Source organism: Salmo salar, chromosome ssa22, assembly GCF_905237065.1.
Source record: "Salmo salar chromosome ssa22, Ssal_v3.1, whole genome shotgun sequence".
NCBI lineage: Eukaryota > Metazoa > Chordata > Actinopteri > Salmoniformes > Salmonidae > Salmo > Salmo salar.
Genome location: NC_059463.1, coordinates 34507344 through 34532841, shown reverse-complemented (window position 1 = coordinate 34532841; position 25498 = coordinate 34507344). Strand labels below are relative to the sequence as shown.

At 43.2% G+C, this 25498-nt stretch overlaps 1 protein-coding gene across 4 annotated transcripts in view; it reads right to left on the bottom strand.

Moving 5' to 3' along the window:
* LOC106583269 (nck-associated protein 5-like) overlaps positions 1-25498 on the bottom strand; it is a 130060-nt gene that overhangs the window by 89921 nt on the left and 14641 nt on the right. For all 4 annotated transcript variants that reach the window (XM_014167230.2, XM_014167225.2, XM_014167227.2 and 1 more), the window contains exon 2: positions 1208-1409. The gene's annotated coding sequence lies outside the window, so the exon portion shown is untranslated. The remainder of the gene's footprint in view (positions 1-1207; positions 1410-25498) is intronic.

Below are 25498 nucleotides of genomic sequence, written 5' to 3'. Positions count from 1 at the left end.
TTTAAAATCGGACATATCGAGTGCATAGAGGAGTTCTGTATCTATAATTCTTAAAATAATTGTTATGCTTTTTGTGAACGTTTATCGTGAGTAATTTAGTAAATTCACCGGCAGTGTTCGGTGGGAATGCTAGTCACATGCTAGTCACATGCTAATGTAAAAAGCTGGTTTTTGATATAAATAGGAACTTGATTGAACAAAACATGCATGTATTGTATAACATAATGTCCTAGGGTTGTCATCTGATGAAGATCATCAAAGGTTAGTGCTGCATTTAGCTGTGGTTTGGGTTTATGTGACATTATATGCTAGCTTGAAAAATGGGTGTCTGATTATTTCTGGCTGGGTACTCTGCTGACATAATCTAATGTTTTGCTTTCGTTGTAAAGCCTTTTTGAAATCGGACAGTGTGGTTAGATTAACGAGAGTCTTGTCTTTAAAATGGTGTAAAATAGTCATATGTTTGAAAATTTGAAGTTTTTGCATTTTTTTAGGTATTTGAATAACGCACCACGGGATTACACTGGCTGTTGAGTAGGTGGGACGCAATCGGTGTCCAAAAATGCCGGTTACCGATTGTTATGAAAACTTGAAAATCGGCCCTAACTAAAATCAGCCATTCCGATTAATCGGTCGACCTCTAATTCTAATGGTCAACATCAGCTAGCTAGGAAAAGCTACTTCTCAATATTTGCTGTAAAATGCTCCTATTGCACTCTTTGTAAACCCCAATTTCAACAAACAATATATCATTGTGTTTACTTGATAGCTACCTACACAAATAGCTAGCTAGAACAAAGTGTTAATAAGATAAAAATTCTTTAAAATGATTTAAAAGCAATACAAATGAAACGTTTCCAGTAGGCATCTGCAGAGGGAGCTAAGAGCTGTGTTGTCAGTCATTTCCCAGCAACTTCAGTAAAAAGGCAGATCCTCAGGAGGACTTTGCATCAAATCACTTTATGCCATTTGAACAAATAACTTGCCCTCATATTGACCACTTTCTCTATAGGGAGCAATGACATGCACTGCTAAGTGAATGGCGACATTAACCAATAGGAGCATGTGTGCAACATCGCGACAACTACACTAAAAGCAACGTCAAAAAGGTTATCCCCCAGTAATACACTTGTTATTAACAGTTAATTTCCCCATTTACGCAGAGTGGAAGCATTGCAGATAGCAGTGACACAATTAGTCCACTCACCTCAGAGCTGCTCGCTGTCTATTGTGTGCCCTAAGGGGCCAGAGACCTCGGAGCCTCAGGAATAAGAGTGTGGTTCCTGTCTCCGAGGGCCAATCCCATGCTCTATCCCACTCTCCCAGCAGGTGCCACTGGCTCACTGATGTTCCAGTATCACATAACACGTTGAATCACCAGGGATGAGGGAAGATGGAGGGTGTGAATCCTGTTGACAAAGAGAGATAGATGAGTCACTATGGCCCATTTATGAAGAATGCGCATTTCCCATAAAGTGAGGCAGTAGGCAGCCTGCTGGCATCAGAATTGATATAAATGTAGCATATTCAACGCTGACAATAATTTCTTGGTACGGAAGTTGCCGATACCTCAGGCTCTGATGATTACAGTTGAATAGGAATGTCTATGTAAATAAATGACCATCACTGCCAAGAACCATTGCACAAGGATGTGGAAATGCCATCTTTAATTTGCAAACCTCTGTTTTGAATGTTTCTCTGAATATTCATTTTCCTTTCCTTTGTTCTTTCTTAGTCAAAGAAGTGACATAGCCTGGAGCATTATTAGTTCAGATGATTTAATTCAACACCACATACTGCTCAGCTGGTCAATATCTTCTATACAGTTCCTGTTTAAGGAAAGTCAATACAATACAACAGTTAGGTATACTGTCAGTCAGCTTATCGGAAGACATGACCAGTACACTTCGCCTCAGCCTGACACACTCACGTCAACTGAGTGTGAGCCTGCTGGATTTAGACTATTGCGGGGGAGGAAACCACAACAACATCCAATGGTTGCCTTTCAAACACAAAGCTCATGTATCTCTACCAGTAGCTAATGGGTCTTCTGCCTTCACTCCTCATCAATAAACCAAAGGTGACACTGTCGTCCATCTCTGATCAAAAGCGCATAATTTAAAAACAAAAAAAGGATCACTTTGGTCATGACAAGTCAAGACCTTTGACGAGGAACCCAACTTCGAGACACCAGGAGCTAGCTGGCTATGGTCTTCTGGTTGACCCGTGGCGCCACTGTGTCCAGCCAAACCCTGAGAGGAGACCAAAAAAAGACGTGGTCCCAGTTAGCAACCTCCACACCCTCCACGTCTGGTTTTCCATATTGCCCAAAGACTTCACTAAGCTCTTGAACATTGCTTTGCCTCACTCCACACGTTTCCTGTGAGAATCCACATCCTGAAGAAATATCACCGTGCAAACCAGTTGCGGAACTTCAAATGCCCTGTCGGCTGTTTAACTGGCAAAAGAGATGATGATAATAATAATAATAATAATATTAATAATCTGTTTTGACAGCTTCTCTACCGTTGTAAAAAAATACAAAACAACATGATTGTGAATAGTCTCGCTATCAAGCACCAGTTTCTCCATCTGGTAAACCAATGTGTCTCTCTCGCTCTGCCTCTTTTTCTCCATCCCACTGCCACCAACGCAACTCTTCCCTGTAGGCAATGAATGCATGATCAAGTACCCAAGCATCTTCTATGACCTATATTCCTGCAGCAACACCAGAGACTTGTCAAGTTGTCACTGATCCCCACTCTTTACCATTTGGTATTTTAATGAATCAATGCTTTCCTGACAGTTTCTGCCACTCTCCCAAGGCTGATACAAGATACCATATGACTTTTTGACTGTCACCTACATTAAATTAGAGCATCTGCGTTATGATTATGACCAAATGTAAAACATTACATGCACTCCATATACATTGAGTATACCAAACATTAGGAACACCTTCCTAATATTGAGTTGGGTAGTGGACCATTCTTGATACACAAGGGAAACGGTTGAGTGTGAAAACCCAGCAGCGCTGCAGTTCTTGACACAAACCAGTGCACCTGGCACCTACTACCATACCTTGTTCAAAAGGCACTTAAATATTTTGTATTGCCCATTCACCCTCTGAATGACACACATATACAATCCATGTCTCAATTGTCTCAAGGCTTAAAAATCCTTCTTTAACCTGTTGCCTCCCCTTCATCTACACTGGTTGAAGTAGATTTAACAAGTGGCATCAATAAGGGATCATAGCTTTCCCCTGGATTCACCTGTTCGGTCTATGTCATGGGTAGAGCAGGTGTTCTTAATGTTTTGTATACTCAGTGTATACACACACATATGCATTCAAGAAAGAGATGGTCTGAGAGAGCCAAAGGGGAAAGAGTGAAAGAGTGAATGAGTCAGGGTAGGGCCCAAGAAAGAGTGAAGGAGTGAATGAGTCAGGGTAGGGCCCAAGAAAGAGTGAAGGAGTGAATGAGTCAGGGTAAGGCCCAAGAAAGAGTGAAGGAGTGAATGAGTCAGGCCCAAGAAAGAGTGAAGGAGGGAATGAGTCAGGCCCAAGAAAGAGTGAAGAGGTGAATGAGTCAGGCCCAAGAAAGAGTGAAGGAGTGAATGAGTCAGGGTAGGGCCCAAGAAAGAGTGAAGGAGTGAATGAGTCAGGGTAGGGCCCAAGAAAGAGTGAAGGAGTGAATGAGTCAGGGTAGGGCCCAAGAAAGAGTGAAGGAGTGAATGAGTCAGGGTAGGGCCCAAGAAAGAGTGAAGGAGTGAATGAGTCAGGGTAGGGCCCAAGAAAGAGTGAAGGAGTGAATGAGTCAGGGTAGGGCCCAAGAAAGAGTGAAGGAGTGAATGAGTCAGGGTAGGGCCCAAGAAAGAGTGAATGAGTCAGGGTAGGGCCCAAGAAAGAGTGAATGAGTCAGGGTAGGGCCCAAGAAAGAGTGAAGGAGTCAGGGTAGGGCCCAAGAAAGAGTGAAGGAGTGAATGAGTCAGGGTAGGGCCCAAGAAAGAGTGAAGGAGTGAATGAGTCAGGGTAGGGCCCAAGAAAGAGTGAAGGAGTGAATGAGTCAGGGTAGGGCCCAAGAAAGAGTGAAGGAGTGAATGAGTCAGGGTAGGGCCCAAGAAAGAGAAGGAGTGAATGAGTCAGGGTAAGGCCCAAGAAAGAGTGAAGGAGAATGAGTCAGGGTAAGGCCCAAGAAAGAGTGAAGGAGAAGTACCTTGACAGAGGGACAGACAGCTGGGCACATCTGCATGGAAGACTTTGCAACTTGGCATTGAGTGTGCTTCAATGCCCTTTAATCTGGTTGAGCTAGCCCCCACCGAAACATACACACCGACATGCTCACACTGATGCTCACGCTCACACACACACACACACTGCCCGTCCAAAGGTTTCGAAACACTGTCCTGTTTGATACGCACATTCTGTCATATCCATCTAGGCATCAAAAGGTGATATGACAGAAAGGTGGGGTCATGTCATGTGGTTTCTGCAGTGTTTAGCCCACAGTCTGAAGAGTGTGAAAGTGTACACGTGAAGGTAAGTCACAATCCTGCAACTCGCATTAAAAGGTGTAGTGGAGCAGGCAATGTGTGCGTGCACTAAGTCAACTAAATCCAAATTGGTTGTTTCTGAGCAAGCAGTCATATCAGGGCTAAAATGCTGTGGGGCTCAACGGTCGGTCACACATCCCAAAAACTGCTTGCCTTAGTGTAACAGCTATTGTTCCTAACCGCAAAAGCCTAAAACTCTACTGGAATCACAAGGTTTTAGACTAGTAATATACAATCTTACATTTCCCAACATCTGTTTATATAACATTTGTGTTTGGTCAGCAAACTGTCCCCCTTTCCTGTAACAATCAAATTCCATCACTCAGTTGATGCTTTTATGAACTGTGCTTAGGAAATGTATTGAAAAAGGCATTTTTGCTTTTACTGTACCTGCTTTTCCAATGTTTATGCTTTTTTCCTTATTCATGCCGCAAAATGTGCAAATATGCTAAAACGGCTACTTTTTGTCAGTTGAAGACTTTTACTGTGATATCAAAGGTGATCTTAAAGAGTTCTAAATGTGGTTTATACGACTACCAATGATTTATCGTTTGTATATGCCACCACATATAGAACCAAAGAAGGGATTTTCTCCCTGAAATGAGTGTATATCTGAGAGAACTCCCCATAATGCACTGCTCTCCCACCCCACCCTTCCTTCCATCCGTTAGGTCATGGCACACACCTATACAAACATTCCCTTCGCTTGTACACTGTTGACCAGGATGATTGAGGCAGGAGAGGGGGAGGGGTGGAGGAGGGAGAAACAGTGCTTTCCTCTCACATCGGCAAGTAATAATCTATACTATGTGAATGCTTGTGGGCTGGATTAGCAGGCCTGTTTTAAAAGCACAGTAACCCCCTTTTGCAGAGAGACCCTGGTATTAACGGTGGGGTAGGCAGGGGAGAAACCAGAGGCTGGTAATCTTCTTATGGGAATGCTTTGGCCTTGATTACCAGACCACTGTGCTCTGACAGAAAACCCTTCCCTTTTCATTCTGCCACAGACAGAAACAGACATTCCATACATACATCACAATGAGTGGAGGCCATAGAGTCACAATTTCTGTAAGCATTGAATTATGATAGAAGGAAAACATATTTTTTGAAAAGCATGCTACGACTTATGGCAGTTGGCAGATATGGATCTGGCATAAAGATATTTCTGTTCTACATTGATTAGATCAGCAGGGGTTTACGTTTGGTTGGAATTAAAGGCTGAAAAGGTTCAAAATAAAATGCTTAGTTTGACAAGACCTACAAGACAGTTGAAATGAAAATGTCACAATGTGAACAGGAAAAAACAAAGGCAGAGCATAATCAAGATTGGTCAAAAACTGAGTGCCACACTGCTTTTATTTCCTAAAGACGTAGACGTCAACATTGTATGTGAATTAGTAGAGATGTCTCAAGAAGATTTGGCAACTCATTCCTCTGTGTGTGTGTGTGTGTGTTCTTTCTTCCCCTAGTGATTCCAGTCATCTACACCCAGCTCTTAGTAGTAATTACCTAATATTTCTACACACCCCAAACCCCCCCAAAAATATACCAAACAAAATCTTTGCTGCTGAGGAGCCATGGCAATCATAGTTAGAGAAAAGGGTTAAGGAGAGAGAATGAGATGGGAAGAGAAGAGAAAATATGAGAGAGGAAGCCTAGAGGGACAGAAGGTCGGGTTCAAAATGGTTGGCTGTGTGCATGTTGTGCGTGTCTCATGCGTCGACTCGTTGTGACAACCTACTCTTTCCACCGTTTCCATAGGACATAGGTAAACATCTTCTGCCAGGACTGACCAAAAACCCCACATACAGAACACTGAAACAACAGTTCAAGCATCCCTATGTTACTTTATACCAGGGGTCGCCAACAGGTCGGTCGCAAGCTACCAGTAGCTCGCAGCCCACCTATGAGGATTTCGCCAAACAATTCTGAAAATACATGTCATTTTTACGTGGTCCACCGCAAACTGTCAAACAAATCTCACAAGTATCAGACACCGCAAGCTACCAACTACTATCTAATCAACAGAACATTATCCCACCCCTGGTTAGCCACTATTGGCTTTAAAAGCCAAACCTAAGACAATATCTGCCAATTAATTTCCCGTAATATTGCCCCCGTCAGTCTGTGTGGTGCGCACGTTTGTCTGTCACTCAGTGTGTAGCCAGTTGATGTGATAACCGTCTTGAGGGTTAACATTCCCCACTTGTTACTGTAGATTATACTCAACAGGGGGCCCCTCAGGGGTGCGAGCTCAGTCCCCTCCTGTACTCCCTGTTCACTCACAACTGCATGGACAGGCATGACTCCAACGCCATCATTAAGTTTGCCGATGACACAACAGTGGTAGGCCTGATCACCAACGAGACAGCCTATAGGGAGGTCAGAGACCTGGCCGTGTGGTGCCAAGACAACAACCTCTCCCTAACGTGATCAAGATAAAGGAGATGATTGTGGACTACAGGAAAAAGAGGCCCGAGCACGCCCCCATTCTCATCGACGGGGCTGCAGTGGAGCAGGTTGAGAGTTAAGTTCATTGATGTCCACATCACCAATAAACTAACATGGTCCAAGCACACCAAGACAGTCGTGAATTGGGGACAACACCTATTCCCCCTCAGGAGATTTGGCATGGGTCCTCAGATCCTCAAAAGGTTTTACAGCTGCACCAGAGAGCATCCTGACGAGTTGCATCACTGCCTGGTATCGCAACCACTGCGACCTGTATGCTCTAGTCGGCTGGTCCTCGCTACATATTCGTCGCCAGACATACTGGCTCCAGGTCATCTATAAGTCTATGCTAGGTAAAGCGCCGCCTTATCTCAACTCACTGGTCACAATAACACCCACCCGCAGCACGCGCTCCAGCAGGTATATCTCACTGGTCATCCCCAAAACCAACACCTCCTTTGGCCGCCTTTCCTTCCAGTTCTCTGCTGCCAACGACTGGAACGAATTGCAAAAATCGCTGAAGCTGGAGACTTATATTTCCCTCACTAACTTTAAACATCAGCTGTCTGAGCAGCTAACCGATCGCTGCAGCTGTACATAGCCCACCCAATCTACCTACCTCATCCCCATATTGTTTTAATTTACTTTTCTGCTCTTTTGCACACCAGTATTTCTACTTGCACATCACCATCTGCTCATCTATCACTCCAGTGTTAATTTGCTAAATTGTAATTACTTCGCTACTATGGCCTATTTATTGCCTTCCCTCCTCACGCCATTCGCACACACTGTATGTAGACCTTTTTTTATTGTGTTATTGACTGTACACTTGTTTATTCCATGTGTAACTCTGTTGTTTGTGTCGCACTGCTTTGCTTTATCTTGGTCAGGTCACAGTTGTAAATGAGAACTTGTTCTCAACTGGCCTACCTGGTTAAATAAAGGTGAAATAAAAAAGGCACTACAGAGGGTAGGGCGTATGGCCCAGTACATCACCGGGCCCAAACTTCCTGCCATCCAAGACCTCTACACCAGGCAGTGTCAGAGGAAGGCCCTAAAAATTGTCAAAGACTCAACCCACCCTAGTCATAGACTGTTCTCTCTGCTACCGCAGGGCAAGCGGTACCGGAGCGCCAAGTCTAGGTCCAAGAGGCTCCTAAGTAGCTTCTACCCCCAAGCCATAAGACTCCTGAACAGCTAATCAAATGGCTTCCCAGACTATTTGCATTGCCCCCCCCCCCAGAACACTGCTGCTACTCTGTTCTTATCTATGCATAGTCACTTTAATAACTCTACCTACATATTACCTCGACACCGGTGACCCCGCACATTGACTCTGTACCGGTACCCCTTGTATATATCCCCGCTATTGCTTTTTGGCATTTTCGGAAAACTAAACTGCATTGTTGGTTAAGGGTTTGTAAGTAAGCATTTCACTGTTGTATTCGGTGCATGTGACAAATAAAATTTGATATTAACAATTTTAAAAAAACTAAAAAAGGGGAATTACTACATTTGTTAGTTTTATTCCAGGCCTAACAAAAGTGTTTCTTCTGATGTGATTTAAGCATTGACATGGACTCAGAAAATCCAGTTTTGTTGTTTCTATGAACAGTTGTAATTTTGAGTGTAAAACTAATAGCAAATAAAAACCAGATGGTGACACAATTTAGGTGACTTTGGGAAAATATAAAAATAGAATTTGGGAGTTGTTAATTAACCATTATTTTACCAGGTATCTTGACAGAAAACATAGTGCACTATTTTCTCTTGAACACTAAGGACCTGGGGAAGAGTTGTCGGGGAAAGAAGAAGAAGAAGGTGCCCATTTAAAAGCTAGAAGAAAATGGAGTAGCTCACAACAGGTTTCATTTTATGTAGCTCTCATGCTAGAAAAGGTTGGAGACCCCTGCTCTATACTATTCTGTTTTGGTGCTGGAGTTGCCTGTTGAGAACTCATCTCATTTGAATCCCTTATAGAAAAGTTAAAGATATGCCGGTTGACTGCCATCTAGCCATGTTAGCGATATCAACCCACTAAGATCTTTGTAATTACTTCGAGATGTGGGTATATGACCCCTTTATATACCCCAGCGCAGACCTGCAGTGGCAACAAAGCTGTAATTTTGCACCCTCCATATGTAGCATCTAACAACGTGAGGCTTTTTAGAGCCAAACAGCTACATTTTTAAACGTGCCTCCTTGCCACCCGCCATAGCAAAGTCTAAGTGAATGTGAAAATCGACAAGTAGCAGCTTCTTTAAAACACACAAATCAAAATAAAATCTGCTGTGACCTTGTCTGCCTTTCATACCGGTGAACAAATCAGTGGGGGTTAGGTTGTAGCGAACACCCCCCTCCCTCATCCCTGCCGCTTTGTGAAAATTAGGAATGGTGGCTAGAAGCCATCCTCTACTGTATGTGGGACACCCCTCAGACCAACCACATTGATCAGGCACATATATTTCACACACACACACACACACACACACACACACACACACACACACACGTGTTTACATATCAGCTAGACTCCCCAACTAATCCCTGGCCTCTTGGATAAGGTTCTCTAAATGTTCTATTTTTTCCCCCCTGACTGTAGCATACTGAGAACCTAGTCAACAGAGACACAAAGAGGCTGTGATTTTCATACTGTCACCATCTTTATTCATCTGAGCCATTTCTGCCAGTGTATATTCTCATGTCAGCTGTGAGCTCCTGTTCAACTCTATTTAGGGATGGCTCTGCAGAGAACGGGGTATTTTACACTGCAGACAAGCACAGTATCGGGCGGAGGGTAACTAAGGAGGGGACATGGGCAAAATGGAATTAAATCAAAAAATTGTGTCATCTCCATACCAATGTAAAAAATCTCCAGTGGGTTCCTTGTGCCAGGGTTAATTAGTTAAAATACTCTGAGTCTGCCATTGTCAGTGCATTACAAACAGCATTACAAACTGCTTTGCCCACCAATCTGTTGGCAGGATTAATCAAACCACTGCCATTCTGGACAAGCAGAAGATATATGTTCTGTCCTAAATGTCACCCATTTGGGCCTTGCTCAAAAGTAGTACACTACATTGGGAATGGGGTGCCATTTGGGACACACATACTGTAAATGTTGAGATGTACTGGGATTGACCACTGGGTTTATTTAAAAGGTCACAGAAGGTCAAACCATCTGAAGCCAAGAGGCCTGTATGGGCATTGTGTCAACTAAACCAGGGATTCCCAAACATTTTCACTCAGGCCCCACTGTCAGCATTGGGCAACATCTCACCACCCCCCACCCTGCGCGCACCACGTCTATGGGCACAAGCACTGTTCATGATGCAAATTGTTCACACCCCCTGTTGTTGGCAGAGAGAACATTTTGCATTTAAGCAAATTCTCTTGCATTTCTATACATTTTGCCATGTCTAATGTGCATTCATGTGATATTTAAGTGATTAAGACATTACAAAAAAAATAATCTATGGACTAAAAGAACCTAGCTAAAAACAGATTACATGGGCTAGTTGATCTAGCTGTAAATAGCTCTAAGGTATACAAGTCTGATTATGCACTACCCAATTTCGAAATTGCACATTCTACTATTACAACTTTCAAGAGTAAGTTAAAAAAAATACAGTACTAGTCAAATGTTTGGCAGCAGCCACTCAATGTTAGTGATGGCTGTTTAACAGTCTGATGGCCTTGAGATAGAAGCTGTTTTTCAGTCTCTCGGTCCCTGCTTTGATGCACCTGTACTGACCTCGCCTTCTGGATGATAGCGGGGTGAACAGGCAGTGGCTCGGGTGGTTGTTGTCCTTGATGATCTTTTTGGCCTTCCTGTGATGTCAGGTGCTGTAGGTGTCCTGGAGGGCAGGTAGTTTGCCCCTGGTGATGCGTTGTGCAGACCGCACCACCCTCTGGAGAGCCTTACGGTTGTGGGCAGAGCAGTTGCAGTACCAGGTGGTGATACAGCCCGACAGGATGCTCTTGATTGTGCATCTGTAAAAGTTTGAGGGTTTTTGGTGACAAGCCAAATTTCTTCAGCCTCCTGAGGTTGAAGAGGCGCTGTTGCACGGGCGTTTCCTGTTTTAGTTTCTGTCTATAGGCTGGGAGCAACAAAATGGAGTCAAGGGTTTTTCTTTATTTGTACTATTTTCTACATTATAGAATAATAATGAAGACATCAAAACAATGAAATTACACATACTGTATGGAATAATGTAGTTACCAAAAAAGTGTTAAATCTAAATATACTGCAAAAAAATAAATAAAGGGAACACTTAAACAACACATCCTAGATCTGAATGAAAGAAATAATCTTATTAAATACTTTTTTCTTTACATAGTTGAATGTGCTGACAACAAAAAAATCACACAAAAATAATCAATGGAAATCCAATTTATCAACCCATGGAGGTCTGGATTTGGAGTCACACTCAAAATTAAAGTGGAAAACCACACTACAGGCTGATCCAACTTTGATGTAATGTCCTTAAAACAAGTCAAAATGAGGCTCAGTAGTGTGTGTGGCCTCCACGTGCCTGTATGACCTCCCTACAATGCCTGAGCATGCTCCTGATGAGGTGGCGGATGGTCTCCTGAGGGATCTCCTCCCAGACCTGGACTAAAGCATCCGCCAACTCCTGGACAGTCTGTGGTGCAACGTGGCGTTGGTGGATGGAGCGAGACATGATGTCCCAAATGTGCTCAATTGGATTCAGGTCTGGGGAACGGGCGGGCCAGTCCATAGCATCAATGCCTTCCTCTTGCAGGAACTGCTGACACACTCCAGCCACATGAGGTCTAGCATTAGGAGGAACCCAGGGCCAACCGCACCAGCATATGATCTCACAAGGGGTCTGAGGATCTCATCTCGGTACCTAATGGCAGTCAGGCTACCTCTGGCGAGCACATGGAGGGCTGTGCGGCCCCCCAAAGAAATGCCACCCCACACCATGACTGACCCACCGCCAAACCGGTCATGCTGGAGGATGTTGCAGGCAGCAGAACGTTCTCCACGGCGTCTCCAGACTGTCACGTCTGTCACGTGCTCAGTGTGAACCTGCTTTCATCTGTGAAGAGCACAGGGCGCCAGTGGCGAATTTGCCAATCTTGGTGTTCTCTGGCAAATGCCAAAACGTCCTGCACGGTGTTGGGCTGTAAGCACAACCCCCACCTGTGGACGTCGGGCCCTCATACCACCCTCATGGAGTCTGTTTCTGACCGTTTGAGCAGACACATGCACATTTGTGGCCTGCTGGAGGTCATTTTGCAGGGCTCTGGCAGTGCTTCTCCTGCTCCTCCTTGCACAAAGGCGGAGGTAGCGGTCCTGCTGCTGGGTTGTTGCCCTCCTATGGCCTCCTCCACGTCTCCTGATGTACTGGCCTGTCTCCTGGTAGCGCCTCCATGCTCTGGACACTACGCTGACAGACACAGCAAACCTTCTTGCCACAGCTCGCATTGATGTGCCATCCTGGATGAGCTGCACTACCTGAGCCACTTGTGTGGGTTGTAGACTCTGTCTCATGCTACCACTAGAGTGAAAGCACCGCCAGCATTCAAAAGTGACCAAAACATCAGCCAGGAAGCATAGGAACTGAGAAGTGGTCTGTGGTCCCCACCTGCAGAACCACTCCTTTATTGGGGGTGTCTTGCTAATTGCCTATAATTTCCACCTGTTGTCTATTCCATTTGCACAACAGCATGTGAAATGTATTGTCAGTGTTGCTTCCTAAGTGGACAGTTTGATTTCACAGAAGTGTGATTGACTTGGAGTTACATTGTGTTGTTTAAGTGTTCCCTTTATTTTTTTGAGCAGTGTATATTTTAGGTTTCTGATTCTTTAAAGTAGCCACTTTTTGCCTTGATGACAGCTTTGCAAACTCCTGGCATTCTCTCAACCAGCTTCATGAGGAATGCTTTTCCAACAGTCTTGAAGGAGTTCCCACATATGCTGAGCACTTGTTGGCTGCTTTTCCATCACTCTGCGGTCCAACTCATCCCAAACCATCGCAATTTGGTTGAGGTCGGGTGACTGTGGAGGCCAGGTCATCTGATGCAGCACTCCATCGCTCTCTTTGGTCAAATAGCCCTTACACAGCCTGGAGGTGTGTTTTGGGTCATTGTCCTGTTGAAAAACAAATGATAGTGGGACTAAGCGCAAACCGGATGGGATGGAGTATCGCTACAGAATGCTGTGGTAGCCATGCTGTGTGTGCCTTGAATTCTAAATAAAATTACAGACAGTGTCACCAGCAAAGCGACCCCACACCATCACTACTCCTACATGCTTCACGGTGGGAACCACACCACATGCGGAGATCATCCGTTCACCTACTCTGCGTCTCACAAAGACACAGCGGTTGGAACCAAACATCTCAAATTTGGATTAATCAGACCAAAGGTCAGATTTCCATCAGTCGAATGTCCATTGATCATGTTTCTTGGCCCAAGCAAGTCTCATCTTATTGGTGTCCTTTAGTAGTGGTTTCTTTGCAACAATTCGACCATGAAGGCCTGATTCACACAGGTCTTGAAATATTCCGGATTGACGGACTTTCATGTCTTAAAGTAATGGACTGTCATTTCTCTTTGCTTATTTGAGCTGTTCTTGCCATAATATGGACTTGGTCTTTTACCAAATAGGGATATCTTCAGTATACCACACCTACCATGTCACAACACTGATTGGCTCAAACGCATTAAGAAGGAAAGGAATTCCACAAATTAACTTTTAACAAGGCACGCCTGTTAATTGACATGCATTCCAGGTGACTACCTCATGAAGCTGGTTGAGAGAATGCCAAGAGTTTGCAAAGCTGTCATCAAGGCAAAGGGTGGCTACTTTGAAGAATCTCAAATACATTTTGATTTGTTTAACACTTTTTGGTCACTACATGATTCCATGTGTGTTATTTCATAGTTTTGATGTCTTCACTATTATTCTACAATGTAGAAAATAGTAAAAATAAAGTAAAAACCCTTGAATGAGTAGGTGTGTCCAAACTTGACTGTAACTAACTAACTAACTAAATAACTAGATGGATAGATGGATGTGGGGGGGCGCAACCCTCTTGCCGACCCCTCGCCCCACAGTTTTGGAATCACTGACCTAAACTAGAGGTTACTTGGTTTTGTCATTGTGACATTCCTCGTAAGAATGTGTGTCGGCACGTCGCCAACTGATCCAGAAGACACAGAGATCATATCGGTCCTTGATGTGCAGCCTAACAAACAGGGAATGCGTCCCAAATGGCACCCTATTCCCTATGTAGTGGACTACTTTTAAATGGGGCCTATAGGGCTCTGGTCAAAAGCAGTGCACTATATAAGGAATAAGGTGCCATATTGGGAGGTAAACAGGCTCCTCACATAGAGAAACAAAACTGATCAAAGGCTCTTTATGACCACATCTACTGCACACCTAGTGATGATGAATATCAAAGGATGATGTGCTAAAAGGTGTCAACACAGACGCACACAGTGCCTTCTGCACATCAAGAACAAACCCTGTCTATAAATAACTCTGGTCCCTTTGTGTTTCACACAGCCTTATGTAACAGCACAGCAGCTCCAGGGTGAGAAAGACACACTAATAATAAAAGAAGAGCAGAGAAAGAATGAAATATACATTAGTTATGATGTGTGATCTGACGTGATAGAGCTGGGCAGAGAGCCTTTGAAATACACTATACATTAGTTATGATGTTTAACCTGGCATGTGATGGAGCTGGGCAGAGACACTTGAATTACGTCCCAAATGGCTCCCTATTCTCTATATATAGTGCACTACTTTTGACCAGGACCCATATGGATCTATGTAGGGAATATTGTACCATTTAGGAGGCAAACAGTGTTGTAATCAGAGGCTTTGGTCTTTCATATCATTGACCACAGGAAACCTCCATTGCCTTGCCACCCTCCAATAATGCAGCTTCCACATTCCAGACGTGAGATCAAATGGATAAAGCCAGTGGATGTGCTGATTGATTTCATATGAAATATCCAACAGGCCATAGTCACTGAGAACACGCGTTCAAATGTGTTGTCAGGGAAATGTGCAGAGCAGATGTGGCGATATTGCATGTGATGTTTCATTGAATGGCTCATTCAACATGGCTGCTGGATAATAAGGATGATTTATTGAGTCACAGCCAAACAAAGCACATTCCTAGTCTGTTACATTACCATGCTGTAAGCCAAATTCAAATTCCTGCTCACATTCACTAGAAATCATGACAAGAGAGATGATTCAGTGTGCAAAGTGCCCTGGCAGACAGACATGCAGTGCACTTGGAACGTTTAATAAGACACCATTCTTTATTGCAACTTACTTACAAAATCTGTAACCAATGTTTTGAATGATATCAAGCTCTGCTATCCCACATGCATAGGATGGGGTGATGACATTCAATTTTGGCGTGGAATTTCTCAAGCTAGCACAGGAGGCTCAAAGTTCGATCTGTCTGCAGCTAGCCCATGGGGAACAGTTCTCTCAACAACACTCAGTTCAGCTGACATTATTGCGACCACCATGTCGACGGAGAGAGCATCCCAAACGGCACCCTGTTCGCTACATAGTGAGCAAGTGTGCGTCCCAAATGGCACCCTGTTCCCTACATAGTGCACTACTTGAGATCAGAGTTGTTTAAAAGTAGTGCACTATGTAGGGAATAGGGTGCCATTTGGGGGACACACTAGAACAGTTTGAAATTTCTGGAATACATATTCATACACTGGAAGAGAGAACCCTTTCAAAACACAGTCTACAGGTCGACATTATCGCATGCATTCAGTATGAGAAGAAAATCAAGCATTGGTTTGAATAAACCTCTTGAACAACAACAAAAAGTCCACTCACTCCATCCATCCCACCCAGGCCATTGAACACGTGGCAGGGAGGGCTATTTCTGCTGTCATCGAGGGCTGGGGCAGATCCCTTAAGCAGGATTTGGGATTTTAGCAGGATTAGAAAATAGTTGCAGATAAGGGAGAGGAGGAGAGAATATAGAAACCAATTTCACTCTGGAGAACCAGCTGTGATGGGCATGTGAAAGTTCACAGAATATACACTGAATGTACAAAACATTAGGAACAGCTGCTCTTTCCATGACAGACTGACCAGGTGAATACAGGTGAAAGCTATGACCCCTTATTGAGCCACTTCAATCAGTGTAGATGAAAGGGAGGAGACCGATTAAAGAAGGATTTTTAAGCCTTGAGACATGGCTTGTGTATGTGTGCCGTGCAAAGGGTGAATGGGCAAGACAAAATATGTAAGTGCCTTTGAACAGGGAATGGTATTAGGTGCCAGGGGCACAGGTTTGAGTGTGTAAAGAACTGCAACACTGCTGGGTTTCTCACACGCAACAGTTTGCCGTGTGGATCAAGAATGGTACACCACCCAAAGGACGTCCAGCCAACTTGACAACTGTGGGAAGCATTGGAGTCAACATGGGCCAGCATCCCTGTGGAACGCTTTTGACACCTTGTAGAATCCATGCATTGACGAATTGAGGCTGTTCTGAGGGAAAGAAACGGGGTGCATCTCAACTCATATATATATATATATACACACCGAGTTCAGATGCACCCTGTTTCTTTCCCTCAGAAAGTATGAGTATTTATGCTTGGGTGTTAATCAAAATAGGGCTGTGACGGTCATGGAATTATTTGTCAGGCAAATGTCCACCTTCACCGTTTATAGCCAGTGTTGCCAACTATTTTTCAGTGAGAATCGCTATTGGCTCCTTGATTTGTCGATAGAAGAAGTCGCTAGATGACGTTTTGCCGTTGCTGACGCTTGCTGAGGTACAACTGCGAGAGCCTCATATGAAGCATCCTGTTCTCACAAGTTTACATTCTGCTTCACAAGATCCCGATGGTTTGTAAAGAGGCTACAACTGCGGTCCTCGATGTAGCATTTTCACCCCCTCTCGCGTCTCTGCCTAAATGCTATAAAAATGATAGAAATCCTCAGTGTAAAAACTCCTCAAAAGTAGCCTGAAAAGTAGCCGAATTTGTCACTAACCTCTTACCAATAAGTTGCTGGAGGGGGTCTAAAAGCTTGCTAAATATAGCGACAAACCCTAGCAACCACAGTAAAAAGGTAATCAAGCAGTTGCACACATATTACGCTTGCTAGCCTAGCATGGATTTCAACTTCGGTTTTCATCACTTTGTCTCGGATTCACATTCATTTATAAATGTCCACACACCAAGAATGACATTTGGTGGTTCATTCAGTAGATATGGTGGCTTTTAGCATTGTTTTTGCATCTTGTATAGCCAGAGCACTATGCATAAGGTAGTATAGCTGACTAAACTCCACGTGAAGGAAGTTTCTAATTAATTCCAACGGAGTGGAGGAGAGACGAGGCATTGTGGAATTCAGCTCAGACTACATCAATTCGGCCAAGATCAATACTTTCAAAAAATAATATTATGAAACGCTAACCTTATACCTTTGTTTGCTGAAATCCATACTTTATCAATAAATGTTAATCAAATACAACCACCGAATGTTTGCTCATTAACGTTGCTCTCAGCGCAAATGCATGTGCCAATTGAATCGCAACAAGGAAGCAGTCAGTGGTTGTACAGTATTTGAATAACGTTATTTGAAAAAGTATGAATTTCAGCAACCAAAGAAAGTCATGCAACTACAGAGGACAAACATAGGTACAAGGTTAGCTTTTCACAATAAAAACATTTTTTTTTATTGATTTTGGGCAAAAATCGATGTAGTCCGGGCTGAATTCCAAAGCCTGGTCCCTGCTCCACTCCATTGGTTGATTTCATCAGAAACGTCCTTCACTGTGGAGTTTAGTCAGCTAAAGGTAGTAAAGATAAAGATCATGTTACAGCGTCAACAAAACTGTCATGTCTACTCCCGCTCTCCGGCACGCGACTTCGCCGGTCTACTAACCAGCAGTCCTGGCAACCCAACATTACACACTCCTGCGCCTCATCAGTCACACCTGGACTTCATCACTTCCCTGATTACTCCCCCTTTATCCAGCACTCCATTGTATTCAACCCTCAGGTAGTATTGGTTATGTTTCCTTGTCAGGCGTTGCTCTTGTTTTGTATCGTCCTATGTTCGTTAATATTAAAACTCACTAACTGCACCTGCTTCCTGACTCCCTACGTCGATGTTACAAAAGTGAGCACATTTTTAAGGACAAAGTGCACATTGGAGGGAGGAGATGGAGACAGTTTGATGGATTAAGGTACAAAAACAATTGTTAGTTCATTTACACTTATTGGTTATATTGATACATTATTATATTTTTAAGTAAATATATTGGAACGATTATGACGGTTATTTTAATCATGGCCTTTATCCATAATCATCGGTAAGGCTACACGGTTATAAAATTACAGTGCCAACCCTAAATAAGTACAACCCTTGCATTCAATAATGAGAACACGAGTCACGTCGTGGGACCGCATAAAAAAAAAAAAAAATTGGCAGCACGTTAGAGAGCTCCTAATACCCGCATGTAAATATTGAAATTGAACGGCATACACTTTCATTTATCTTAATATATTGACCTGAAGTACAGTTTAATATAAAGAATAAACATTTTGGAATATCTCGCTAAAAAGTGGTGCTATTGGAATGTCGACACACGCTAAACTTCTTTCTGCCTAACACACGGTATTCACAGAAGGCCACATCGGCAAGCAAACAGCAAATCCTCCCGAATCCCCCCACCAAAACATGGATAAACACGTAAACCCAGAGAAATCTGTAAATCTGAAGGATCTATTTGAGAAAATGGGACAGATGAACACGATTTAGTTGGATGTTGCATCCCATGTCTCCATGATAAAAACAAATACCGAGCTAAAGGAAAATGTTGATGCGATACAAGAGGATGGATGGGGCAGAAGGACGGATTTCGACAGTCGAGGATGCCATCTCCCATCTGGAGAAGGGTAATGAGAATCATGAGAAAAAGCTGGATATATTGTGGAATTGTGTCGAAGAATTTGAGTACAGAAGTAGGAGAAATACGGTGAGATTGGTTAATCTGAAAGAGGGGAGTGAGGCTGGCAGTGGACTAATCTTGTGTGTGCAGAAAATCGCCGCATAAGAATTTTATGACAGGCACGAATTCGAAATTGAACAAACCCATCGCAATTTAACCATGCCTGACGAGAATAGGCCCCAGAGAACAGTTCTCATCCGCTTCCTACAATCTACAGCCCGGGACAAGGTACTAATAGCGGCAAAATAAAAGGGGTAGCGTTCAGTGGGAAGGCTGCCGGATGTCTTTTTTCCCCAGACCTGTCCAAGAAGAAACTACACGAGAAGAATGTCAGGCACACACACACGGGCATTCCCAGCGACCCTGCTCTTTTCTTGGAAGGGAAAGAAAATAATTTTTCAAGGACAATGTGGAGGCAGAGAGATTCTTGCTAGAGCAAGGTGTTTAGACTAGATAAAGACGAGACAAGGTAAAAATACAAGTTGAATTGTATGCTGTTTACTATACAAATGAAGGTAGCCTATGTGTTTGCGGGACTCTGCGGAGTGTTGCCAATTTAGCCTTGGCTCTCAAGCACCTCATGGACCATAAGTGATTTTGAGTTGAGACTGTAGGTTCTTCTGCAGCAGCAAAGACAGTTCTGTGATGATTGAATCATCGAGAAGCAACGTTACGTTCCTAGGTGCGATTTATTTTCTATGTTTATTAACACGGTTTTATTGTACTGCTCAAGTATATATATAAAAAATATAGTGAAATGTTATATGACGTTCATTAGGGTTGTCACGTGTTAAATGGGCCACTTTCCAGGCTATAACTACTCAGCGCAAATATGGCTAACGGTTATGTAAACAATCTCTTGGAATATAAAATGGTTGTGGTAACCAAGTGAAGAGGAAAGATTGACATTTAAAATAAAAAAGGCAGATATTGTGTTTATACGGGAATCACATTTAACAGATACAGAGGCACTGAAATTTAGGGGAGGCTGTGTTGCAGAAGTTTATCATAGCTCTTTTAATTCCAAACAAAATGGGGTGAAAAGTCTTAATTTTGTAAAGTTGAAGCAACACTGTTTGGCAGGCATATCTGCATTGAGGCTCTTATAAAATGGGATTAAGGTAGTATTATGAAACATGTGCTCCCAACAAGGAGGACCCCAATTTCTTTCCATGAGGTCAACGTTATACTAGGAAATATGGAGTGGCAGATCGTCCTTGGAGACTTCAACCAAGTGATTGACAATATGATTGATATAAGTACATATACAGGTACGCCAAAGGATAGACTTGCAATACATATGCTAGCAGAAGATATGGGCCTTACAGACATAAGGAGATTAGTCCATCCGAATGATAGAGAACACCTTTTCTCCCACTGTCATAAGACACACTCCAGAATAGATTTCTTGATATCTAATTGCATGGTTAATAATATGATTGATTGCAAGATTGGGCCTATTGCCCTCACAGATCATGCTATATTAGAGTTACATAATGATATTGTCACAAACCGCCTCGAAGCCCGTAACAAAAAAAAGGGAGACAACGTGGAGATAAGGAATAACAAAATATATATTTATTAACGGAGGTAACCTATGTACAAATAAACAATGGTGTGTGTAGTTGCGTGTATAGATGTGATAATGAGTGTTGAAAGATGCCAAAGCACGCAAACAAACCGGCCACAAAAATGCCACAACCAAAATCAAACAGTGTGTCTGCATGGAGAGTCTCCTCAATGAATGGGGAAAAGGTGTATTTATGCCGGGACAGGTGTGTCCCATTTCGCTGACGACCCTCCCAGCTCCACCCACCGACATCCTAATTTAGGAAAACAAGAGCAGAGAGAGAATTCGGCAGACAGAGTGGGAGAGTCATCACACTCCGCCCCATAAAACCCAGGGACCAACAACGACCCTGGAACATCACACAAACACAACAAAATACTGCCCCAATGGCCCAGCCTGCGTCCCCAATGGCCCAGCCTGCGTCCCCAATGGCCCAGCCTGCGTCCCCAATGGCCCAGCCTGCGTCCCCAATGGCCCAGCCTGCGTCCCCAATGGCCCAGCCTGCGTCCCCAATGGTCCATCCTGCGTCCCAAGAAGGGAACAGACAGGAGCGACAGAACAGGACAATACCAAACAAAAGGTCAGTCACATAGACATTCAGGAACAGGGCGCACGGGAGAGCGCGTCAGCAACAAGCTCCCATCGAAAACAACATCTCAGGGTCCTTCTCATTAAATTTTGGCAACAACCGTAAGTTTCCAACAATATCAAATGAGTCCAGGGCATGACAGAGGAGCGACCCCTAGGTAAATCTGGGTCACGTTCCCAGAGCAAACTTTCCCCTGAGAGCTTTCCTTCCCTAACCAACTCTAGCCGCTCTTGTTGCAGCACTCTAAATCCTGTTTAAATGCCAATTATGATTTTTTTTTTTAAGTCCTCGGCACAGGCTGCCCCAGAGGTAACTTCAAGAATACCACTCTCCATCAGATGGGTTGATATTGAAGGCCAAAATGTTTTTGGGGACATTTGTCACTAATTTCAACCTGGTAGTGATCAGTGATCTTCAACAGCTGTTCTTTAGTACATCATTTTAACAGTTCCTCTGATGGAAAGCGAATGAACTCGTCTACACATTAAAACGCCATAGTCACAAGTAAATACCAAAAAAATAAAAACTCTCGCTCTTCCCCTCTGCTGAGCACACCAGACCACAACAAGAGAAATGCCAATCACACTGGGCACCACAGAAGAGAGATGAGATATATGGAGCTTCCCCGAATCCTACAATAACTCAACCTTAGTCTTTGTGCGGATTTGCAGTGGGTAATTACGCAATGTAGCCTGCTGGCATGGGGGGGGGACAGCACGCTGGCAGATTACCCCCAAGCCACGGATGTGCCCCCGAGACAACTGCTCAGTCCACGGACACCACACAAAAATAACAACCATGCCCAACGTATTCCAAAGTGAAACACATCGCAAAGCCTAACAGGGGAAAAAGAAAGGCTATAGCTCCGGGTAGCAAATGGCACTACCCTACCCAAATCTCCCACTGAGGTACACAGCAGATTGTATTCACCTCAGACCGATGTCCCAACAGCGAGTAGAGCAAGACTTTCCAGCCTGGGCAGGGGCCTGGAAACTAACCAATGTACGCTCTCCAACACAGCACACAACCAACTATCCAATGCAGTGGCAAGTTTACCAAACAAACAAAGGCAACCAACACTGGGCCAACCAAACATTACAACTCAAAAAAGATGTAACAATAGATTCAAACAAAGCACCTACAGAGTTTAACATTAACTCCACGTTTTCTCCCAAACACAATACACATACCAGTAAGCCCCAACGACACTAGTATTAGGCCCACTGGCATACTCTACCAGGCAACACACTTGTTTAATTGCGTCACCGGAAAACCAAAATCACTATACCAAACACTTCTAAGAATATGCCGTGAATACCAACCAAAGCTCATTCCAATAAGCATTAACCCATCATAATGCAACAAAATACTACACACAAAAATGTCTAGGAATCAACATTATGATCCTGGATGGCTCGCACCACAACGCGAGAAACATACCTTTCAGATCCCGGGATGAGGTCAATATCCTTCCAGGATACCCGGGCCAGGTCGATTAGAAACGCCTGCTCGCTGAAGTGTTTTAGGGAGCGTTTGACAGTGATAAAGGTGTAGTCATTTGACCGCAGACCCATCACCCACGCAGGCAATGATCGCTGAGATCTTGGTTGAAGACAGCAGAGGTGTATTTAGAAGGCAAATTGGTCAGGATGATATCTAAGAGGGTGCCCATGGTTACGGATTTAGGGTTGTACCTGATCATTTGTGTGAGATTGAGGGCATCTAGCTTAGATTGTAGGATGGCTGGGGTGACCTGTTGGGGCTAGGGGGCAGTATTTGCACGGCCGGATAAAAAAAACGTACCCAATTTAAACTGGTTACTACTCTTGCCCAGAAACGAGAATATGCATATAATTAGTAGATTTGGATAAAAACACTAAAGTTTCTAAAACTGTTTGAATGGTGTCTGAGTATAACAGAACTCATATGGCAGGCCAAAACCTGAGAAGATTCCATACAGGAAGTGTCCTGTCTGACAATTTGTTCTCCTTCTGTGGCATCTCTATCGAATATACAGCATCTCTGCTGTAACGTGACATTTTCTAAGGCTTCCATTGACTCTCAGAAGGCGCCAGAAAGTGGAATGACGTCTCTCCAGTTTCTGAGCGAAAAACAGCAGGAGATTGTGAGTGGTCAGGCTGAGAACAGTGACACTGGAGATGCGCATTCATGTGAATTCTCCATGTTTTTCTTTCTGTCTTTGAATGAATACAACGTCGCCCGGTTGGAATATTATCGCTATTTTATGAGAAAAAGCGCATAAAAATGGATTTTAAACAGCGTTTGACATGCTTCTAAGTACGGTAATGGAATATATTGTACTTTTTGTCACGAAATGCGCTCGCGCGTCACCCTTCGGATACTGATCTGAACAAAACGGAGCTATTTGGATATAACTATGGATTATTTCGAACCAAAACAACATGTTGTTGAAGTAGAAGTCCTGGGAGTGCATTCTGACGAAGAACAGCAAAGGTAATCACATTTTTCTTTTAGTAAATCTGAGTTTGGTGAGGGCCAAACTTGGTGGGTGTCAAATTAGCTAGCCGTGATGGCCGGACTAGAATATTGCAAAATGTGCTTTCGCCGAAAAGCTATTTTAAAATCTGACACCGCGATTGCATAAAGGAGTTCTGTATCTATAATTCTTAAAATAATTGTTATGTATTTTGTGAACGTTAATCGTGAGTAATTAAGTAAATTCACCGGAAGTTTGCGGTGGGTATGCTAGTTCTGAACATCACATGCTAATGTAAAAGGCTGGTTTTTGATATAATATGAACTTGATTGAACAAAACATGCATGTATTGTATAACATAATGTCCTAGGAGTGTCATCTGATGAAGATCATCAAAGGTTAGTGCTGCATTTAGCTGTGGTTTTTGTGACATATATGCTTGCTTTGAAAATGACTGATTATTTTTGGGTACTCTCCTGACATAATCTAATGTTTTGCTTTCGCTCTAAAGCCTTTTTGAAAATCAGACAGTGTGGTTAGATTAACGAGAGTCTTGTCTTTAAAATGGTGTAAAATAGTCATATATTTGAGATATTGAAGTTATAGCATTTATGAGGTATTTGTATTTCGCGCCACGCGATTCCACTGGTTGTTGACTAGGTGGGACGCAAACGTCCCACCTTGCCCAGGGAGGTTAAGCATGTCCCAGTGTAGGTCACCTAACAGTACAAACTCTGAAGATAGATGGGGGGGGAGATCAATTCACATATGGTGTCCAGGGTACAGCTGGGGGCCTATAACAAGCAGCAACGGTGAGAGACTTGTTTTTGGAAAGGTGGATTTTTAAAAGTAGAAGCTCGAATTGTTTGGGCACAGACCTGGATAGTACGGCAGAACTCTGCAGTAGATAGAACTGCCAAAGGGGGCGGAGTTCTATCTTGTCGGAAGATGTTCTAGTTAGGGATGGAATTTTCTGGATTTTTGGTGGCCTTCCTAAGCCATGACTCAGACACGGCTAGGATATCAGGGTTGGCGGAGGGTGCTAAAGCAGTGAATAAAATATAAACTCTGAAAATGTGAGGAAGGGTAGATTTAGACTCAACACCATGCTATTACAAGAGGAGATATTTAGCCAATGATCTTAGATCAACATAGGCTCAACAAAATACTTCCACAGTATGGGAAACCTCTAATGCATATATTAGAGGATAAATAATAGCACATGCGTCCAAAAAGAAGAGAGAAGGGGCTGAAGCAGTAAAAAGATTAGAAACCGAGATATGTGGTTTGGAAAGGGATTTGGCAGATAGCACATTTCAAACTGACTGCAAATTGAACTTTTTGTTGCATGAAATGTATAACCAAAAAAAAGGCAGAATATGCACTGCTTAGACTTTGAACCAGTTATGAGGGAGGTGAGAAAACAGGCAGGCTACTAGCAAGACAACTAAAAATGTGTAACACTTCTAACATTCTTTCTGCCCCTGAACAAGGCAGTTAACCCACTGTTCCTAGGCCATCATTGAAAATAATAATTTGTTCTTAACTGACTAGCTTAGTTAAATAAAAGGTTAAAAATGTGAAAAAAAATAATTCCAGCAGTTAAGAAGGGCAATAAGATGGTGATCTCCTCCAAAGAGAAAGTGTGTTTCAATGTAATTAAGATTTATATACATCCTCCTGTTCAGCGAGCACAATAGATATGGATGCTTTTTTGTCTGGTATAGAATTACCTAGATTATCAGATAGCCAGGTAGAGGACCTGGCTTGTACTATAACAGAAGAGGTTAGAGCCGCCATTTTATCTATGAAAGCAGGGAAATCATGTGGTCTGGACAGCCTTCCTGTAGAATATAAAAAGTATATTGACATTCTCACATGGAATA